We start from the raw sequence: 23,689 nt of genomic DNA on the forward strand, positions 1-23,689 counted from the left end.
GGAAGATTTTGGTTTAAGGCTTGGAGGAAAAAGGAATTGTAGGGGTCGGGCATCTGCAGTACCTGACTGGCTGCCTGAGGGCAGCTGACAACCGTCTCTGTGGGAAGACTATAGCCTGGAAGGAAGGAAAAGTTGAGAGGCGGGGGCGAAGACATGGGGCAGACTAGAGAAGAGTCTGGGATGGTGCCAGCTATCTGTCTTGCACTGCTGGGCTTGGCTCCCCGCAGATGGAGAGTTAGTTAGAGGTGCACACAAACAAAGACAGAGCTCTCCAACCCATCCCCAAGGGCACTGTCTGTTTATGTGCTGCAAAAAAGGTGGACTGTATTCCGCGGCTGAGAAAAAGAAGGGTGATAGAGAAAGATAGAGAAGGGAGAAAAAAAGGGAATTATAGAGGGGAAGAATAAGAGACAGAGAGAGAAAAAAATGCTAATGAGAGAATAGACATGGTAATGTAATGGTATAATTAGAATGAGAAGAAAGGGAAGGAGTGGTTGAGGGTAAAATAGGTGAAGGAGAAGGTGGTTTCCACTGAGTGCTAGACAAAGATGGTGGGAAAGGGTGAGGACTAAGACAGGGGAATAGAAGGATCAGTGAGCCATAGGGAATCACAGAGTTTAGCTTGTGCTTGTTTATGTTTGGGATGCACCCAGGGGTGCTGTTTAATGGCAGCCAGATTGGACATGGAGTCAGCCTCGTGCAAAATCACAAGATGGAGCGAGTGAGAGGGAGTGGAGGGAGTGCTCGCAGCATTACACAATAATCAATTTGTTGTGGCTGTGTGCATATGGACCAAAGTTATTACCATTTAAGATGAGGGCCTCCGTCTTTATCCAGGGTCAGAACGAAAGCTGCGAAAGGGGGGGAGGCAGATGGGCATGCGGCAAAAGCGAAACAGAAGCAAATGAGGACGGAGGAAGTCATAGAAGTGAGAGGAGAGGATTTAAATGTTCAAAGCTTTTGGCTTTACTGCTACAATGCACCAGGAAAGCTGGTGTATGTGTGAATTTCATATGTCACATGAAGAGCTGGCTCTTCAAACCTTGACACAATCTCTCTAAAGAGCGTGTTCTTCCTTTTCGCTCAAGCTTCACCCCTCTCTCTGTGTTTTCATTGATATCTTTACCTTTTTTCCCTCTCCACCACCACATTTATACTCATCCTCTCCTGTCCATGCGTGGCATCCTCTAATAGGAAATGCATTATGGATGTCACATTTCTCTCCATCAGCACAACAAAGTCTCGCACGCCCCTCTGTTCCCAGTGATAATGAAAGTTAGGGGCACTCGCAAAAAAGATGCTGGCGTAAAGGGGCTGAAATCAAAAAAGCTAACGTCCCTGCCAAAATGAAAGTGCATTTTAAGTCAGTCCGACCTTGCACTCCCTTTGTCTTCAGAGCTTGCCCCCTCCCAAACCCATTAATGATGTCAGCTTCAGACTGGCAGGAATCCTTTTGTTCCTGGTCTGATTGAAGCTGACAAGTCAATTTAGTCCGTGTGTGTGTGTTTGTGTGTGTTGTGTGTGTGTGGATTTGATGGTGAGAAAAGTTGGGAGAGAGAGAAGCAGATTAAGGAGTAAAGGAGGTAAGAGATTCAGTTTGTGTGCTTCTGTACAGATATCTGTACAGGTATATGTGTGTGTGTGTGTGTGTGTGTGTGTGTGTGTGTGTGTGTGTGTGTGTGTGTGTGTGTGTGTGTGTGTGTGGTACATGGGGGGGTGCATGTCCAATTGTAACACCTCCCTTGAGGAAGGCTGTAAGAGTTGTTGAGCACCAGTCAGACCTGCTGACAAACTCAGGAAAACATCAACATCCTGAATTGACGACAGTACGCTGTTAGAACATGTCAGATTGGCAGCAGGAAGACAAAGTGTAGTTCAGCTGGAGTTTACTGCTGACACACACATACGCACACACATACGCATACACATACACTATATGGCCAGAAGTATGTGGACAAGCATTTGCATCATATTTAATCATATTTACAAACTGTTGCCACAAGCTGGAAGCACACTTTTATTTTATGTTGTAGATTTGGGATCTGACAAACCCCACACAAAAAGTACAAAAAAGTACTGTGGCCTCATATACTGTATATTTATACAAATACTGCTACTCTTGCACTGCTAAATATTGAAGGAGTTTAACATTTTGACAAAAAGTACAGCGCATAAGCCCTCCTATAATAACAAGTGATTTTATGAGAAAAGCCTGACATTTCTAGCCAAGTTATACTATCATGTTTATGGGTCTATTCTGGTATTTTATTTTATTATTAGAATAAGTTTCACTATATTGCAGGTACCATCCAGTGTCCACGATGAAATAAATGTATTAGCAAAAGAAAGCCAAAAAGTCTAATAATAATAATAATAATATAATTTATAATTTGACCTCGACCTCAATGCACGTCCTTAGTTTCTGCTGATCTCAAAAGTATCACCAAAGAAATTGACTTTGCCATCTCAGTTGTAAATGACAATATGTTTTTCTACAGTTTGGTTTCAATATAAACACCTTTGAACTTGCAACCCGGTGGACAAGTGGCCATCTTGGATTTGACCTCTCACCGGTCCTCAGAGGTCAAATCTCTGAAATTCTCTCCACATCTGAAGATAAACATTGTGCTATGCACTTAATATGTTAGAAATGTCAAGAATTCTTATAAAATGCACAAGTGTTGTAGTTATCACCTGGACTAAAATATACTTATTCGCTTTGGCTAGAGCTCGATGAGAAGATCGATACCACTCTGTCTGTCTAGGATCTAGGAGGTGATTAGTTTATTAGCATAAAGGCTGAAGGAAAGGAGGAACGAGATAGTTGTATCTTGTTTGTTTCATCTGTGCACAAGAATGAAATATATAGATCACAATGTAAGGTTTTAGAGGCGGTTACTTGGTGTTATAATCATATCTTTACGAAAAACTGTTTCTCCACCAGTACTTATGTGTAGCATCTCCGCTAGTTGTCTCGCAATAAGACTTCAAGAAGTCACTGCATGTAACTTCTTTACATTATGAATGAGCTTTAGAGGATTTGGTAGCCTTTGTTGGGCAAAGGGCAAAAGGCAGTAGATAAAACAAAGGTGGTGACATTAAATCAAAATCATAATGAATAATTTATTGTCTATTTTTTTACTTATTGGCATTATAAATATGCAAACCAGTTGTTTCTGATGGTGGTTATGAAAGGAGCATGTGTAAATGTGTAAGAGTGTGTGTATATTTGAAACTGATGAAGGAGAGACAGAGAAGAGAGATAAGACTGAATGATTTAAAAAAAATACATAATAGTAATAAGTATATATAATATGTGTAATGATGATAATAATAATAATAATAATAATAATAATAATAATAATAATAATAATAATAATAATAATAATAATAATAATAATAATAATAATAATTTAAAAAAAAAACAAGTTTGCACCGCTGGTCATATTGTTGACAGAGAACCTGAATGCTAAACTGGAATAGAAAGAGTGCAGATAGTTTTGGTGTCAGTCTTCTGAATTCCTGCAGTGTGGAATAATTTAAAAAGTCTACATTAGCTTTTTTTATCTGGGTTACACACTGTCCTATAATGAGATGCTAATTAATTGGGCACTTTTTCATTAGTTTAATCAGTTGCAGATTTACTTTTGTCTATCTTTTTAGCTGTTCCTTTTTTTTCTCCATTCTTGGGATTGACACGTTGGCATGGAGCAGACAGCCTCCTGGTTTTACATGACTGCGCTTTTCATACATCGTCTTCCGAGCTGAAAGGGTTCCAAGGCAACGGCAAACAGCAGTCCAATGAAAGGCTCTATCACTCATTATGGTAGATAACTTTCTGTGCTAAAATGCAAATATCTGTGTAATTACCCCGGCCTGAGAAAGCACTTGATTCTGATTGGCCGCAGGACGTCCATTATTTATTTATTTAAGTTGACAACTCCCTTTTAACTGTCTGATCACAGTGTTAAATTAATACACTAGAAAGGTTTGAGTGTTCCATTTCCGCCTAACACTGCGGATAATGGTTTTAAGAAAATGGGTTTTCAAATTGCCTTGAACATTTATAGTTCCCGTGTTAGCAATCAAGCCTTTTTAAAGTAGTGGTGCTGAAAAACATGGCTTTAATCCCCCTGCATCACGATTAGCCTACTGTTCCTTACTGTTGATCTGACCGGGCAGTGACACTGTGGTATTGCTAAGTACAAACAAACAAGCAAACACAGCAGGACACAAATATATAAAGCAGCATTTAAATATAACATGAGAAATATAAAACTGGTATTATCTTTATTCTCTGTTCAGCTGGCGATGAAGGCAGGATGTTGCTAAATGAATATTAAAACCCTGCCATGTGATCTAACACTAAATGGAGACAAAGTCATTTGAACAGAAATGTAATTTCCTTCCTTGTTAATTGTCATCACACATGAATTTATTTACACTTGAAAGCTTGCACCTCTCGAATTAAATTTCAGCACACTAATTTATCAAACTTTATTTTGTCCAATTATTAATTCCTTTGTTAGTGTATTTGTCACACATAGATGGCAAACAGTTTGCTAGTTTTTGCTTCTCAAATCTTAAAATTTGCTGATCTTCACTTTTTCATAACTTTCCAAATTGAAAACAGTTGGGCTTTGGACTTCCGGTTGGAACAAACAAGTCATTTGAAAACATTTAAAAAGTCTCTGGTCCCATTCACTAACCCTGATTTGTTAGATTTTGGAAAAGTTTTAAATGCAATGCGCACATACTGTTAATTCAAAATGCACCATTACTGCCAGAAGGCTTTTTTCACATTCATCGTCACTAAAACAAATGTACTCTGCCTTGAACGAAAGTGTGAAAGTAAGTAAAAGTGCAAAGTAGACGCCTGCCAGGTCTATACTTACCGACAATAAATGAGGCATATTGCCCCAAAATAGATTGCTGCCATTAGACCTTCAAATAAAGTCATTTAGAATACATTTCTCACAGTGTAGATGTTGCCCTTGCCTTGAAATAAGACAAGCATGAATGTTACCTTAAACATAAATGTTACAGGCCGGCCATAAACAAGGTAGTTTGGGGGCCTGGGGGACCGCACAATGTCATAGAGAGCCCTCATATCTTTAATAAACATGGCCCATTATTTTTATAATGATGTGCCAAAGTTTTGCAGTCAAGTTTGGCCAAGCTGTGTTCAAGTAAGTGTTGCAGAAGGTTAACAAGGGCGTCAAGACAAAGGGTTGGAAAGTGGAGTGAAAAACTGACCTTACGGTTTAATGAGCAAGCATACGGCACGGAGAAAGACAAAGCGAGGGCGCACAGAAGATAGGAAGATAGAGAGGCTCGCTGGCAAGTAAAGACATTGCACAGGATATTAGAGAACCATCATCATGAAATCCTGTGGCTAGCTTTAGCTTTTATACTGATTTTAGTTTTAGCTAGCAGTCCTTTTATATGAACTGATGGAATCTGATGGAATCTGGCGAAATAGCAACAGGTGTTAAACAGAGTTAGATATCAGGTGGGAATCAGAATTCCTCTACTTTATGATGCAATTCTGACATTTATTAGACAACCTGGACTTTTAATTAGATAGTGAGGGAATTAGAAAATGTTTCATGTAAGCTCCCTTCTCCAGAAGTGTCAGACAAGAGCATTAAAGCAATGTGAATAAAATGGGTTTTATGTGTTTTTCCTCCTTCTGATGTTGGAAGACACAAATCTCCTTTTGGCAGCTCTGCAGCCGTGATAACCTCAGCGGAATCAGGAAACTAGAATACCCTCAGAGATGTGCAGATGTGCCAATACAACCACACATATGGGCATGAACACAAGCTACATCCTAGTGTCTCCTCTAACTTTCCCGTTTGCGTGTGCGTGCAAGGAGAGGTCTAAGTGGCAACACCAGGCAAACAGCTGCGTACTCTAACTTCCCTCTTGCCTTCCCAAGGCCCAAGGGGTTTTGCAGGAATGGATTTGTCTATTAGCTCGTAAAGAACATTGCTCAGTGCCATATCGATCATCTGAGCTGTAACGTTTAGGGTCTTTAAGTTGTAGAGTTGATCTAGTGGTACACGGACTCCCCTGGCTATTTTACCAGAGTGAGAGATGATCAACTTAACCCTGGTGCCGCACTTGGCCAGAGGAAACGCTATAAACACGTCCACCGGAGCCAGAAACCAGTTTTTATTGAACAGCTCGTTCAGCCATCCAGGAGAGGTCGAAGAGCTACTATGAACCCGCCAGGTGCCTCGCTGTAGTATAGAGATGTGTCTCAATATTATTTGTGTGACCAGATCAACAATCTGTGTGTAAATGTGTAATCTGTAATTGTAAATCACCTTTCACAAATGCAAAAAAAAAATGGATCTGCAAATACACAAACTAATTCCACAAATTAAAAAAATATCAATATCAAAAATGTCAATACATTACATTGATTTACAACTAAATGAAAAACATTTGTGTATATCTTCCTAACGTTTACAACTTTCGAACAGCAGGTTTTTAATAATGAGCGACAAGTGGCGTGCAGTCATTATTTTATTATGTTAATGTGACACAGTGAGTGTGTTCATTTGCTCTATTTATATTAAATCAGGTTTCATAAGCCTACAACATTTCTAAACAAAAACAACTATCAGCACCAACAACCATACAATCACAAACCTTAACCAGGGCGCCGTCATTTCTCACATCTTACAACTATTGCGTAACCTACTACTGTACAGTTTTACACAGACGTTCAAACTGCATTAGTGAGGGTACACTACTAACACGCTGTGAAGCACCATGTGAATGTTGGAACCTGAAAGAATAAATGCAAAATAAAGAATGAGTTTACTTCAGAGGCTAGATAGACTAACTGCTGACGGAAGAAGCAGTGAGTCCATTTGCTGTTCTCAGCATATATTGCTATTATCTATATGTGTAATAGTTATTACTAATATTAATAATAGTTATGTATTAGTTACTTAGTTAGTTACTTAGTTTGTTGTTAGCACATAGACACACTCACTGTTACATTAACATAATAAAATAATGAATGCACGTTATTTGTCATTGATTATTAAAAATAAATAAAACCCCTGCTCATGTAGACTGCATTTTCACTCCCACCGCCGGAAAGTTTGTCTCAAAACTGTGCGTGTGTAAAATGCAAATCTGCAAGCGTCAAATGTTGATCCACAAATAAACAAATGGATTCACAAATGCTTGTTCGGAAGTTGTAAATCTTAGGAAGATATTCACAAATGCTTTTCATTGAGTTGTAAATCACTTTATTGTATTGACAGATTTTTACTTTATTTGCAAAATATCTTTTTGAGTTTACAAATCTTTTTTTTTGCATTTGTGGAAGGTGATTTACATTAACAGATTACACATTTACACACAGATTGTTGATCTGGTCACACAAATAATATCCAGATCTATCTCCGTTATGTAGCAGCAGGGCAATAGTTTGTTCCTCCCTTTAACAGCAGTCTCTTCACACAGTTAGCCATGCGAGCATGACAAACTGTCAGAATGTCGGACCCCACCCTGTTGTCCTAATGATGGACCTTTACAGCTCACTGATCCAAAAGAAGACCTACTGGACTGTACTGCTGGTTGATGGGGGGTTATATGTGTGTTTGTGTGCGTGACAGAGAGAGAGGGAGATAAATAATGTTCCGTCTCTCCGTGAACGCTTACGCCCCTCCTCCATCCTCATCTCGCTGCCATGGCAACAGTCATCAAATCAGAACATCAGCCGTGGCTTTCAATTCACGTTGTCCGCCGGCTGCCTACAGGCTGTCTGTATACATAAACTGTGTGAGGGAAACATCACAGAGTCCAACCACTACTACCATTTTAATAAGCGGCCACATGCCGCACAACTCCACCATCACCTTCACAGCAGAGGAGGTGAGAGGAGAGCAGATTATTCTTTTTTAATAAACAGTCGAATAAGCTGGCTTAAAACTGTTTTTTAGCTCCCAGTGCTGTTGGAGTACTAAAATGAGAGGAGAGCATGGTGAGTGGCACATGAATAAGCTCACAGCAGAAAGGAACAATAGCCCTAAGAGTGTACCGAGAGATTAGTGCAAATCAGAGTGTTCTGCACTGGGGGAAAGAGGCTGAGAGGGGGCGGAGGACACAAAGGTGCCTGTACTGTATGGACACACACACACTCAGATGCCCACACATGCGCTTGCTGTATTGTGTTCAGTGTTTGTGATGGGTCAGTGGGGTATATTATTTTGGAGGGGTTGCAGAAACAACACAGCTGGATTGACAAGGAAATGGTTACCATGGAGGGGAGGAGGAAATTACATTTATAAAAAATAGAACTTTCTCTTTTTATGTTTACTTGAGGAGTCAGTGCAGGCTTCGAAAAAGGACACCGGCTACTTTTAAAAGGCACCTAGAAAGCCCAAATGAACAATGATGGAGGAAAAGAAAAGTAAGCAAATCAGGAGCTTTCTATCCTGCACAATGCGTTCTTCTGTGTGGATGAATGGGACCTGTCGCGGAGCAGGCATCTGCTCAGCAAAAAAGCTTGTCTGAATAGCAAACCTACAGGTTCATTGTTATTCTGATAATCAGAATTGTCATCTGAGCCTGCACAGGGATTTGAATACATTTGCCAAGAGGATGTCAGCGATAGTAATGGCAGCTTCGTGGTTTGCCCGCCATTAACAGTCGCTGCCATTTTAGTTTAACTGCTTGTAGTAATAGCTGCTCCTCCGACGCAGCCGTCGTAATACTGCCAGCGATACTTCTGCTATGGCTGCGTTGGTGCCAGTGTTAAAGGCTGCCTTCACAGCCATGGTGCCAGTAGTAAAGGCTGTTGTTACATGGCACGGTGCCCTGAGCCTGTCAGACCTCCAGGGTGTGTACACCACCTGTCATTATCAGCTCTCAGCCCTGGCAGCCACAGACGGCTAATGGTCCACTGGGTCTCACCCAACAATCTGCTGACCAGTATCGGTGCTGCTGGTTGAACGGCTGGACACCTGCGGAAACACATGCCCTTGTGTAAACATACAAATACATTTTATTTAAAAAAAATAACTTTTTAAGAAAGCGCCAACCTCCAGGTCTGTAAACTGAAGCCATTGCGGAATTTGCTTTCTTTCAAAAAGCCAGCAGGGAGTGACTCCACTGGTTGCAAAAAGAAGCCTGATCAAGTCTGATCAAGTCTGATCAAGTCTGATCAAGCGGTCAAGCGGCTTTGAGGTCTTGAAAAGCGCTATATAAATTCAATTTATTATTATTATTATTATTATTATTATTATTATTATTATTATTATTATTATTATTATTGTATAGAAGTCTATGAGAAAATGACTTCTCACTTGGTTTATTCCCTCAGTAAACGTGGGGCTTCCTTGTAATTCACATGTCTCGACCACGGTGTAGTCCGGTTTCAGGTGATGTAAATCTTTCACAGTTTGTTTCAGTTCATGAAAGCACATTTTTAGTTAACATTTCGTTTGACTAAAAATGTCTTGATCAGCGTTCGGTTGTACTTAGCTCCCCCCTCTTGTGTCACTTCTGGTTCCAAAACCCAAGATGCGATCAAACTTGAGGCTTTAAAACCGTAGTCCACAAACCAACGGGTGACATCACTGTGACTACGTCCACTTCTTATATACAGTTTATGTTGTGAGGTATGGGTTGAAGCGCAAACCACATTTTAAAAAGTGATATATGAGCCTATTTCACTCATTCACTTTGTCCTGGGATGGACTTCTTCTACTCACTCGAGAGTTGTCTGTATGATTTATAAGATTGCAATGCAACCTTTGTCACAGGCGGCTTTTAATTGAAAAAGCCACAACAGGACTTTGGAAAGCCATTAATTGTTATGGTTAATTAAGGTAAACATTAAATGAAGAGAGTTTTAATTGGTTTCTCTTGATGAGGGTAGGGATCTGGGGTGACCAGAATCTGCATATGTAAATAACTGAAAACTCCTCTAGGCCCTGGCTTTACTTTCACTCTTTGTCTCTATTTCTGTTTATTTTCCTCTGTTTCTGTCATCGTCAATCTCCTTTTCTCTGCACACACCATGCATGCATGCACGCAAACACGCCACCAACTCACACACCTTGGCCCCAACCAAGCTGTCGGCAATACAAATGCGGTGCTTTTGTCAAGTGACATTGATGTGATGCTAAATGCTAAACCGCCGCGCCCTGAAGAGATACATTTGTTAAGATGAGAAATGACAGATTGGCATAAGACATCACCTTCATATTTACAATACATGGATGTATCCCAAGGCCATCCAAATTCAAGCAGGCTGCGTTTATAAATAGCATTTTATTTTTTGAAAGAGGATGTTGGATGGTACGGTGAGCACCAGTGTGCCCATTGGTGCTCACCATAGCATGTTTGATTGACCACTTTCTCCTTGTGCTAAAGATTCATTTATATGCTGTCACACAGTGGCAGGGACTGCAATCTGTATATATGGAAAAAAAACACAAATAGTACTGTCTTATTCCTTTTTTTCCTTTTTCTTCATGTCGTCTGAACAGTTTCCACCTGTGCCAGACGAGAGCGTGTTAATAGCGCACCCAATCACTTTGCTAGATAGATCACCCTTACACCAGATAGATAATCATGCTGCTAAATAAATAGCTTCTTAAAATCCTTCTGAATGCCGCTAAAAGCATGAGCATTTTATGGGTAACTTGGGAAAAGAGAGTGGTGGTGTCAGGGGGAGGGGGTGGTACTGAATTTGCATTGCAGTGTCTGCGGTTAGAAGTGTGTGTGCATGTGTGTGTGTGGATGAGACAAGCAGACAATTGGACGGCTGCTCGGTCACCCGGTCACCCTGCTGCAGTAGAAAAGCTTCTCATGGCCAATGCAGGAGTCTTGCCAGTGTTTCACAAGAACTGAATGCGTAACGCTGTCCAAACAGATGCTCGATGCCATTTCCAGATAGTGTCTACGTGAGTGCCCTGCATATGCGGAGGATGTGGGTTTGTGTGTGAATGGATGTGCACAGCGTGTGTGTGTCCATGTGCTTCCAAGGAAGCGTTCACTTTGTATTCATGTCTGTGTGTGAGTGTGTTTTGTTCCAAACAGATGTTTTTTTTCCCTATGTGTATGTAGGCTACTAGCTGAATCAGATCAACACCAGCCGGTGCAGTGAGTCTGGCCAATGTGGATAGTTTTCAGTGCACGCTGTGGCCAATACTACACACACACACACACACACACACACACACACACACACACACACACACACACACACACACATACACACACACATAACTTGAAAGTGACTAGGTAGAACAAGATGTAAAAAAAGCACATGCAGGCTTAAAAACTTAAAAACTGACTCCATGGAATAAGTGCAAACAGCAAGTGAATACAACATAAATCATCATGATTGCAAGTAGCGTAATAATAAAGAAAATCAAGTAAATAAAGAGTTGGTGGAAGTGGTTCTGAGGTATATCACGAATGACTGGACTTAATATCACTCAAGGGTGGGCCTGTGTTTATGTACTGTAGCCTTTGTAATAGCCTTCTTTTAATGTGCGCCTGTTGCTTGCTTGCTGCACTTTTGCTCCAATAGGAGAACCCCCCCCCCACCCATCAAGCTTTTCATTCATGCATGAAACATAATAGTTTATATAAAAATAATGGTGACAGATTTACAATCAAAATTTATAGTAATTAATAGTAAAATGGTTGATTTCAGACAGTGGTAGACAACAGCTGGGTTCTGTTTCTTCCCATTAAATGGGAGTTGTTCCTTGCCGCTGTCACAGTAGTGTTTGCTCATGCTTGGGGGAATGTTGGGTTTGTGTAAATTAAAGAGTAGGGAGTAGACCGTGCTCTATTATGAAAAGTGTCATGAGATAACTTCTGTTGGGCTTTAGAGCTGTATAAATAAAATTGACTTGACTTTCTAACTGTTGAGTTTATCAAGTGTAGCTGATGTTAGAAGTTGGTTGAACCGGCTGACTTCATATTGCTTCTAATTAACTTGTTTTAAGAACCATTATCTCTTAAATATTCACTTGATGGCCACATGATATTGCTGTAAAGTTATCATCCTCACCAGTTCATAATCAACGTAAATGACAATGGAGCCCCATTGTTCTTGTAGTGCAGTTAGTCCTATAGTTGTATGACGTGTTTCCTCAAATCCTCAAGCAACTGAGGTGGGATCCTCTTCCTGGACAAACAGGCCAACATTATAGAATTACAATGCAGAGAGTCCATATGACATATGAACACATACAAAAAAGATGGATCCGGGAGGATGTCAAGCACTTCCCCAAATAAAGATCAGGAGTGAGCCTCTAACGTTAGCTTAAATCATCCTTTTTCTAACGTAACCAGCAACCTTACAAAATCAAGTTTGCTAACAAAAGACTCCTTGGCCTTGGTAGTAAAGGGTAGGAAAAAGCTGAAGAACTCGGAGCTTAAAGGTCGAATCAAAACAGCAATCTCCTGATGTAATCTATATATTTATTTAACGCAATAAGTCAAACAAAGAAAATATTCTCAGCTGAGGACACATTTCGCGTCGCCGTTTCCATAGACCGCATGGCTCAAAAAGCCCCATCGTTACGGTCTCACGGCTCCGCTCCAGGTGTGCCCAAACATTTGAAAATTCGCATCTAATACATGGAGTAGGCGTTGACCTTCTCCTCATTGGTCCCAGTTTGGCGCCTACACGCTCCTCCGTCAGCAGTCCGGAAGTGATGGTTTGTTGACCTGTTACTCTTAAAGGGGAAGTGCCCCTATTATGTTTGTAATACATAGTTGTGCAGAAAATACATAATTGTGCAGAAAATACATAGTTGTGCAGAAAATACATAATAGTGCAGAAACATATTCGTAGTGTCGTAATACATATTGATTGAGGTAGGACAAATACATGTGATAGTCTTTCCAGTGTGGATTAATGAAGATCAGGATTAATTTACCTGACAGTAGTAATGCTAAGTTAGGCTAACACGTTAGGAAGTAAGCTAGCAAAATGTTTGACGCTTACATGAGAGCAGACAAACTGTTGAAGCCATTACTTACGCTCTTGTGCTGTTGATTTCAGAAAGGCTAAAAAAAGGCACGCAACAATGCTTCGTCATGCCTGATGTGCCTAGTTACGGTTGCTAAACTATAATGGGACAAGTCCTGTCTGTGGCTGGGGTTAAGAGAACGGTCAGTTGTTTGATTGAATTAGTTAATTTTTAGTAAAAATAATAAGCAGCATACACGATGAAGCATGAATGCGAGGAACACACGGCTGACACTCTGAGCCGATTCCAGTTTTATCCATCTGGAACCTCAGGTTGTATTGTAATCTCCTCAAGGAACTACAGATCTGCAGTCTTTAGACCGAGCGGATATGCTCCACCAATCCTTAAGGTCTCCTTCCTTCCCTGGAGGAACTGGTGTTACATTAAAGATACATTCATCCATATTTTCATTCTGTGGTGGAATATATGAAATGACTGCAGCCCTGTCTGAGCGGGGAAGATCCCTGTATGATTTTGGGAAGGAGCAGAAATGTGTCTGGCCTGTGAGATGTGTTGAGAGATGATCACCTCGGGGATGCTTCAGCCGTGCCCCCTCGTAGCTGCAGAGCGAGAGAGAGATAATGGGGTATGCGGCTGGCAATAGGTGGATGCGGTTCTTTTTTTCTAGTCTTTTTGGGTCAGCACCGGAGATGGGTCAGCTCACCAACGGAGTGGAGGAAACAGAGGAGGAAGAATGAACGAGAGTAATATCTCATATGTCTGTCCTTTTTGCCCTCAGTCAAATCTTCACCATTATGTGTTCATGCCTGATTTATGTGATATGGGTGATGTAGCAGTATCTTTTCTTTCTGCTTTGCAAGACAGGAAATAGAGGGGTTGCAACAACTATAAACCAGTGTCGGAGGTGTATTTCAACATGTACAATGCAAAGTGATCCAAATAGCAGCTAAATATCAATCTTCTTGGTTTTTGCTTTTCTTCATAGCCCAGGGCAATGCTACTTTTTTTTCCTGTGGTGTGATCTTGAGTGGGCAGGCCTTATGCAACAGCTATTTACATTTGGACATGAATGGATTTCCCCTTATATCTTAGGCAGAGGGAGGTAAATGAGGGGGGGGGGGGGGGGGGGGTGGGGCAGTGGGTGAGAAGTACAATGTATCAAATGTACATCTTCAATTGTGTGCTACATTAGTGGAATGAATGCAGGATGATGCATGATCACTGGTAATGTTTGGCCAGAGGCAGAGAAGGAAAACAAGGAAAGAGAGAGATCTATAGATTAATGTACTCATGACTGATGGCCATGAGAAGCAACTCTGTGTGGGATGGTTTATCACATTGTAAGGTTAGGACTGCGTGGAACTAACAAAGGTTAGTTTTGTAGGTGTGTGTTGCTGCAATCATCGGTTAATACTTTAATGCCATGACATGATAGCTCAGAGTTCAAAATCTCTCCAGCTGAGATTGCAGCTCCCGCTAATTTTACTTCTATAAGCACAGAGTGGCTTTACGCCGGCGAAGTGTACACTGCTATTTTAAGCTTCTTTTTTTGTGCGGTTATTTAATGGGAGCGGCCACCAGTGAGGCAGCCAGGGAGCTACAGTTGTAGTTATCCTTTACATTTAGTTTTTCTAACGGTTGACATCAGGCATCATGCCTGCACATAGTTTCATTTGTTAAGCCTCTCCTTCCTCTGTCCCTCCATTTCTCAACACTTCCCGGTATCATCAGCCACAGACTCTAACCACCCGCGGCGAATGTGAATTAACAGACGGCATGCTGCTCGCAGCACCTTGCTTGCCACTGAAACAGATTCATCACAAAGACCTAGATACCGCCTTCTCTCACTAATACACACACACTCACACACACACATCACCCTAGAATAGCACCTCACATATCATACATCTATGGTGTAACACTCTTCACACTTACACTCTGTACTTTGTGATCAGGGGAACAATAACAATGGCAACAGATTTTTCCTCTTGGCTTTCTTTAAGATGCTACAATGCTTTTTAGGCTTCCATGTTTGCGAGTTATCTGTAATATTCCTCTCTATTGTTCTTTCTCTTGAAAGCCCCTTATCCGTACTTAATACACATCCCTTTTCACCTCTCTTCAATTGACACATTTATATATGAGTGGGAGATGCAAGAAAATCAATGTCCATCCGAAGTTGAAAGGAAGAGTGAGGCAGGTTTGCCCACAGGTCAAAGGTGCATTGTGGGATATTGACTAGTCCCCAGAGCAACAGTAGTTGCGCTGAGAAAACACATCTACACAAATATTATTGACAAAGGCGGTATAACCCTGCACCTCAGTAAAGTGGACAGATACTTTCTTATCCCCGGAGAGGTAATTCGTTTTCACAGTCAATACATGAAAACACCGAACACTCTTAAATGGAGGTTTACATGAAGGGTTCATGTTTGTATTTAAAATAAAATAAATTACAGGTGTACTGTAATTAGCCCTCATGAGACTTGATACATTCCTTTTGATTAACTATAAAGACTCATCTGATAGGTAAAGGTGAAGACGTGTTCTTTTTAAAGGTGACATTGAATAAACAGCAGCAATCATCCAAGATGTAGAAGGTGTGGTCCAGATTGGGGGGGGCAACTATCGATTATTCTCATTATCGATTAATCTGCCAATTATTTTCTCAATTTGTCAATTAATCTTGTTCTGTTCTATTAAATGTTATACAATAGTGAAACATTTCCAAGGTTATATCATTAAAAGTCTTGTTTTGTCAGTCCAAAACCCAAATAATTTATTTGATAAATGCACTTTAATATGATACAAAACAGAGGAAAGTAGCCCATTTATGCATGTAAAATTAAACTTAATCGATTATCAAAGTAGTTGTAGCAGCGGCAGTGAACTATTTTACACTGTATAGCTGTTGAGCTATCTAATGTTTTTCTAAAATTCAAATTGCTGGTGTCTGTTGGCTGTACACAGCTACCTTGAAGAGTGTGTACAGATCAGATTCCCTAATGTGCTACTGCTGACCAGCCACCTTTGAACATGTTATGTATAATCAGAATTGTAATTGCGTCGCCTACAGAAATCAATACTCAGTGGGTTAAGGTGCCACGCTGAATGTGGTGGTGCAGCGGGATCAAGGACTTTCCCACAGAGACTGCTGCAAAGGAATCTTGGCTGAATACACCATCAAATACACCATCAGTGCACAGTGTCTGTTGGTAGGAAGCCAGTGTGGGACTGTGTTCTTGTCAGCATCTGCTGGCTATTGGGTCACCTGTGTTGTGGGGTTGGGGTCCGGAGGGGATGGTGTTGTCGCTGCCCTGATTAAAAGAACAGTATATCAATAAAAAGCACATGGGTGAAGTTTCCTCCCTCACCAAGTCAGCAGTGAGAGCTGGAATGTGGAGGAAGTCCATTGGAAAAAGGGTATCACACTGTTTTCTCATTTTTGTGACATGTTTTTTGAAAAGTTCATTTCAGTCACTTGGGTACACAATTGTTCATTTGAAGGTACAACAATGACTTACGATAAATAGTGCTGTGTTGTAACTGTATAGGGTAGTGCCCCAGGGAAAAAGCTTTTGTGCTATGATTCTTTTTTCTGAGAGTAAAGAAAAGTCAAAGGAAGATATGAGGAAAAACCGAGGTGTGGATCAATGTTGGCCAAAGCGTGAGCCAAACCTTAGAGATAATACCTTGTCCATAGAAGAACATACCTTATCAGTAGAGGGTAGAAAAGTTTACTTGGGAAATATTTCCTCATATAAAATAGATAAACATTGTGCCGTCACTTGGTTAAGAATGCTTTGTTCTTGTCTTGAGATGTTGATTAAAGTGAATAAAGTGCAGGCAGAATGGGGGAATGTGACACAAGGGGCATCTAAGGTTCAACCAAATCAAGCATTACCAAAAAGATTTGTTCTCTAGATTATTTAAGTCTTAATGCTGCTATAAATCCCAAAAATAATTTTAGGCCTCTCTAGTTTAACTGTCCAGCCGATGTCTCACTCAAAAGTGTTCACCAATGGAGCATGTCAAGAACATGGTGATACAGTTATAGTTATCTCTATAGATACAGATATAGAGATGTTCCATACATTAGTTCTGCTCAGAAATCTTTATACAAATTGTCCACTGTTAAAAGAGCTCAGCAGTGTAATGCCTTACACACAACATCTATAGGGGACACAGGAGCAGTGTGTAATCTGTATGTTTTATAGTTTGCACATTACATCATCAAAGTCTTTAAGGTTTGTTTTTTTTAGCTACAATGTTTTATTTTCTTTATAACCACCGTTAATCCTCGCCATGAGATGACTTAACATCAGAAACCTTTTTAACAAGTTATTCTGAACAGAGCAACACTTTTTATAATTAGGGGACAAAGTGCAGATCATACATATCCACTATAATTTATAATATGAAACATTAATATACGGAGACAGTCAAAGCCTTTGTTTATATGTCATTTGATCAAACCATCATCATCTTCATGTGATGCAATCCATTCCTCATTAAGAGGTAATCCTTCAACAGCAAAACTGAACTTTATGAACCTTTGCTAAGTTTCCAAGTGGTTTGCAAGTTATGAATTATCAGTATTAGAAGACACTACTATAGTTAAAAAATACATTTTGGATTAAAAATATACATATGTATATTTTTAGTTTTCTAGTAAATTACTTTTATGTCTGAGCTGAAACTTTTCTGAGAAACAATTTAACATTTCAGGACTCCAAGGTCACAGTATGTCAACGTAATGGAAAGATGAACGTACGAATACATTAAAGCAACAAGTAATTGCTTCTCGAAGGACACAAAGCATCTGCCAAAGCAAATGCTTTTTTCCACACGTTTTGAATGTGCGAGGAGGTGGATCAAACACAGACGGAGGGAGCGTTAAGGGTTGAGAGCAACAATGAACTATATATATATAGTAAAGCTAACATTCTGCTAGCATTGTGCACTCCCCCTCTGGAAATAGAGACTATTCAGGCTTGTTAGGCTTCTAAGAGCTGCCTAGAAGCCTGTCATTTCACATTAAGGTAGCCTAGCATTGCTGCTTTCATGGATTTAGTTCTCACCGGATAGCGAATGATATATTTATGTATAGATTTGAGATGGGAGCCAGACAAGGTCTACCCATCCCACATTAGCTTGTGTGTGTGTGTGTGTGTGTGTGTGTGTGTGTGTGTGTGTGTGTCTGTGTGTGTGTGTGTGCGTGTGTGTGTGTGCGCATGCATGCACGTGAGCCCTTGTTTGTAACTCACTGCTACAATGCATTTCCATTATAAGGAATATGCCAACTTGTGTTATGTTGAGCCAAGCTGTTGGCTGTTACTGTGACTGTCACATCTATAGAGGGGAAAGGAAGGGGATATTTCCTGTTTAGATGCCACCAATTTCCTCTTCATGCATGCTGCACACACACATAACACACACCCACACACAATTGATAGATTTATTATAGCGTGTCAGGAAAGTGCAGGCTTCACATTTCAGCAAAATGGACCCATTTGGCGGGCGAACGACTGCACCCTACGCCACCCCCCTCCACCTAGATCTTCTCCACCCCACTTCCTCCCCACCCCACCCATCCAGCCGACGTGCCAGCCCACTCAGCCGAATCGGGAACGCCACCAAATACATGTTTCTGTCACAAGCTTCGTGTCAGCTTTTTTACATGAGCAGGAGAAATGGGGAAAGAACGGGTCATTCTGACAGTTGGAATCACTCTGTGTGAATCTTAAATGTTTTACGGCCTTAATGGACCTCCAGAAATAGATGCAGTGCTAATGTCCTCTGACTCTAGGAAAAGGGGGAAGAATGTGTCTGCGCTAAGTGTGTGTATTTGTGTGCCTGGGAATTTGTGTGAGCGCATGTCCGTTTGTCTGTAGCTGCTCGTGTACGATTCAAATGGGCTTAAGTGAGGGATTCGCGCATGCAAATGAAGCCACTTAAATCTGGGTCCTTTTTCCCCTCTATCTCAAAGGACACCCTATTCTCTATTTAGAGCACCACTTTGACATCAGCCCTATGGAGGCAAGGCCCTATGGGGCTTTGGTCTTAAGTGGTGCACTATAGACTATACAGAATCATCCAGATTTTATTTAAATAATCTCTCATCCTTAGACATATCCACAGCAAATCTTCACCAAGCTCCTGGCCTGATGCAGATACTCAACATAAAGTATCACGCAGCTTGAGCGTTAAGCTTTACCTTTTGAAGAACTGTTCAATATTGTGGGATTCCTGGCATTCGGTACTTCCAGACAGCATTTGCTGCTTCAGAACAGTTAACCATCTCCCAGCATGGTTCCTCTTCTCCAGACAGACTCTGACTTAGAATATTGATCCCACTGCTCGCTGTATCCTTACCCCTCAGACAATCCATACTAAACGTATTAGCTGCGGAGAGAGCTACAATGTCCTCTGTTGCTAATCATATTTAGCCACAGAGAGAGGTATCTTTAAAGAAGAAGCCTATTTTCAGGGCCGGGGTGATTTGTCGGGACCAGAGGATGGTGCTGTGCAACATCAAAAGGTGGGCTTCAGAGGACTGGTGTATTAGAAGAACATTTAGGTTCATCTCGAAACATTAAGGCCTTCAAAGTGCATGTGTGGGCTTACACAAGCAAACGCACATATGGTCTTAAATGCAGGAGTCATTTTGATATGCCTTTTATGATTCCTGATGACTTCTCCTCTCTCTCCCATCAATCTCACACACACACACACACACACACACACGCACACACACACACACACACACACACAAACACACACAGACATGTGCACAGGCATCATACAGGAGAGCAGCACTGATTGTTGAGTGGGGGCAATCAAAGGCTTTGATGCTAATCAGAGCTCTCTGTTCTGCCAGTTCGGAACGATGGTGGAAATATACAATAGAAAAAAAGGTTTTATAGCAGATGCCCAGTGCCTGGTCTTGGTGATTGCGCTCTACCTCATTCACTGGGTAGTAAGGGATAGAAATCAGCCTTGAGCCAGGGGATAGGGCTTGCATACTGGCTTGTGTGAGCTCGTAATGTAGTGCCACATGTAATGAGCTTTGGATTTGGGACCCCATCATGCATGGAGTTTTTACGCCTAATCTGCTAAATACTTTGTGAACCATTCATTACATTTGTGTGGGTTCATTGCTGTGCCACTATTTCTATAGAGATGACAGTAGTACTTTGTTTGGCGGGATCTCCTGCAATGCGCTCTGATAACACCTGTGCCGCTTGATGCAGCAAGCGTATTTCTGGCACTCATCTCCGCTCCTAGTAGGGGGGCTGCCGGTGATGTGTGTTCTTTTCTAACCGTTGATTTCTCCGAATGTGCTCTGAGTGCTTCTGTGTTCAACCCCGCCTGTCTTAGCTCTTGCCAGAACCTTTTTGGACATATGTGCTTTTGCTTTTTGCTTTTTGCTTTTTTGTGTGTGTGTGTGTGTGTGTGTGTGTGTGTGTGTGTGTGTGTGTGTGTGTGTGTGTGTGTGTGTGTGTGTGTGTGTGTGTGTGTGTGTGTGTGTGTGTGTGTGTGTGTGTGTGTTTGAGCCGCGAGAGAGGGGGAGGCCGAGAGAGCAAGAGAGATGGGAGAGTTTTTGACAATCCGTCTCCATTGTGTTTTTTGACTGTGCGCACGTGCTAGCGAGTACATGTGTCTGCTGCCTCTGCTCGTTGGTTGACAGGCTGTTGTTTGGCCTCCTGACAGACAGTTCCATTAAATCATGCTGCAGTGGTAACCCACAGTGACAGGACGCCATTGCCTCCCTGGGTTTCCTTCATCAGGGGCTCTCATGCGCTTAACGAGGAAGTAAACATGTTAAATTGTCTGTTGGAGATGAAGTGAAGAGGCTGTCTCAATGTTGTTTTGTCACGTGTTATGTCCAAACATCTTAGTTTGAAGCAATAACGCAGTGAGCATGCACGACTAAGAGCCATCTTTGTTCCTTAAATAGAAAAAACGTGTGAGAATACTCACCATTAATGTTAATGTTGTTTGCTGCCAACAAGATGGAATAGCCTCACATGATACATTTGAAAACACATACACAAGGCTTAATTGTGGCTAGAACGGTTAGAAACTGCCAATTCTCAAAGTATGGCAAGATACTAACCACCTGAGAAACTGAAATGGAATGACTTGCGTATGTGCAGTAATATTTTATGCATTGGACACTTCTGAAGAAGCTTCTTAGACCACAGCCACAGTGACAGTTTTCCAGAAACCTCTTTGTGGTTTTTTGATGTTTCCAAATAGTTCTGCAGACAATTATTTCCAAGGACAGAGTGCCGGTGCAGCGGTGCTATTGTTGCAGGAAGGCCATGCAATAATAAATGCAGCTCCTTTGATGACTCCTGGAATAAACGAGCGCTGCATTTTGAAGATGCTGTTTGTTGTTGCAAAATCTTCCTGCAGGATTGAGGAAGAGTCTGCCTGGGAGCTGCCTGGCAAGAAAACACCGAGTGGATTTTGAAGAGGTGTTGAGTGCAGGGGATGATGGCTCTGCTTGTTCCTTTTAAGGTTATTTTAAGCCGCAGACCTGCAGGGTGTGTGCGGTGTGTGCGGTGTGCAAGTGTGTGGTGTGCGTGTCAGGGTTGTGTTTTAATTAGAGAGACAGGAGTGTGTCCTTGGGCTGCCGCAGAGGGTCAGGAGAACCTGGTAGTCTGGGAGAGCAGTGGCTGGGACAAGTCTGGCAGGCCTGCTAAACACCCATTACCCAGACGTGAAGATGCACTCAAGAGCACGCGCTCACGCTCACACCCGTACACACCCATGCTCACACAAACGCACATACGCATCCTGATCTTGGCGCCATTCCTGTTGGCCAGCGATACCATGGTAACTGAGCAGCCTGCATCTCCATGTGTTCCATGGCCTTCCCTCGTCCCTGAAAGGAAAATTACCACTGGCACTACTCTTGGGAGACGGAGAGAGGCAAGAGAGAGGTGGGTAGATTGAGAAGGGCAGCAGGAGGTGGAGTGGAATGAGCAGGGGGAGGTTGAGAGGGGGGTGAGAAGAATTGAAAGAAGAAAAGGTTGAGAGGGGAGAGGGAGGAAGCATCTGACATTTATGTTCCTGGCCACCAGAAAATGCCAGTTCAGGCTGGCATCTCTCTTTCATTCCCTGTCGCTCTCTCCAGCCTCCCTCTGACCCGTGGCTTTGCCTCCCACACCAAATTCCACTCATCCTGCTTCATTCCCTCCAGCTTCCATCAGTAACCTCTCATCTCATTTCCCTGTATCAACGTCTTCCCATTTTCATATGTCTACCATATGACCTCCGGTTTTCATCCAGCTATTTCTTCATCTCCCTGTAGTCATTTCCATATCACAGCCCCTGACCTATGCCACATCACGGCCATCTTTCGTCAACTTTTCCTCTTTGATCCTTCGCTTGTGAATCCTCTTAAACCTCCCTTCTTGTTCCTCCCATACCTGTATTTGAATCTCCTCCTTTTTCTCTTTCTCTGCCCAGCTAATCCCCTCCTCTTCCTCTCCCCACACACCTCTAGTGTGCCTAGCCTGGGTCCCAGCCGATGATGGGACTCATAAAGCCTCCCAGATGAGGCGATAGCTAATGGCTGTTGAATAATGCATGGCGGGCAGGATTTAGAGAGCCCAGTCTATTAGCCTGACCAAATACTCTGGGCTTTTATTAAAGACCAACACTTACAATTACAAACTACATTAAGGCCGGGGTCCTGTCTCAGCTCCCCCCTCTCTCACCATTCGTCGTTGTCTCCACGGCCATAGCTTAGACAGAATATTATCTTTAGCTTTTTAAGAATTTATAGCTTGGAGAAACTGACCCTCTTAGAAGAGGTCACTGACAGTCTTTCCTGGTTGTTGTGCCTTTTTTATGTGATTGTGTCAGAGGTTAGTGGTCCTTTTAGTCACAGTTGTAGATAGAAAAAGAGATTGGTGAGGTGGAGAGCAGTGGTGTCACATTTTCACTGTAGGTAGTCGGTATGAAAACTGGGGGTTTATGCATATATGTAGGCTTTTTATGTCCCCTCTTGGTATGGAGTGTTGGTTTTTGTGGCTTTTTTTTACGAGATACATGTATTTGATTGTGGACACATCTGTATTGCGCCCTCTGCTCCACTGTTGCAGGATTGTCATCATCTTCTAGATGGATTTTACTGTAATTTTCTCTGCGCTGTTGCTGCTCGCACATCATCCCACATGATTATACACAAATGTTAATGGATGCTAATAGCTATAAGTGTTTGGAAGTGTGTGTCCTGTAAGTGGCTTCTGAATAGTCATAAAGTGTTGTTAGCTAATGGCTATCTAAACATCCCTCTACCTAGCTATGTTTAAGTGCACACTTAGCTGTCTCTCTGTAATAGCGTATTGACCTCTCTCCTAATTATGAGATTGCTATGCAAGGTTTCATCTTGCATTTGATTATACACGTCTGCATATTCTTGACAAGTTTGCAGAGCTAGGTATTTGTACGGCACACAGTCTGTCAAGGTTTTTTTCTATGATCAACCCTTTACCTGGTTTTTATATACAATGGACAATTGTATAAACAGAGAAAATAAATTAAATAATACATAAAAAAAAAATAACATATAGAGTACACAATAAATAATTACTTTAAAAAAAAGAAAATTAAGGAATTATAACAACAGCATAGGGTTTCACAGCCATAGCAATGTGAAGCAAATTCAATGTGGTAAGAAATAATAA

At 41.5% G+C, this 23,689-nt stretch overlaps 1 protein-coding gene across 1 annotated transcript in view; it reads left to right on the forward strand.

Annotated features, from left to right (window-relative positions):
• tenm1 (teneurin transmembrane protein 1) overlaps positions 1-23,689 on the forward strand; it is a 180,377-nt gene that overhangs the window by 18,513 nt on the left and 138,175 nt on the right. The window lies entirely within an intron of this gene.

This window comes from Cottoperca gobio, chromosome 10 (assembly GCF_900634415.1).
Source record: "Cottoperca gobio chromosome 10, fCotGob3.1, whole genome shotgun sequence".
Classification (NCBI taxonomy): Eukaryota; Metazoa; Chordata; class Actinopteri; order Perciformes; family Bovichtidae; genus Cottoperca; species Cottoperca gobio.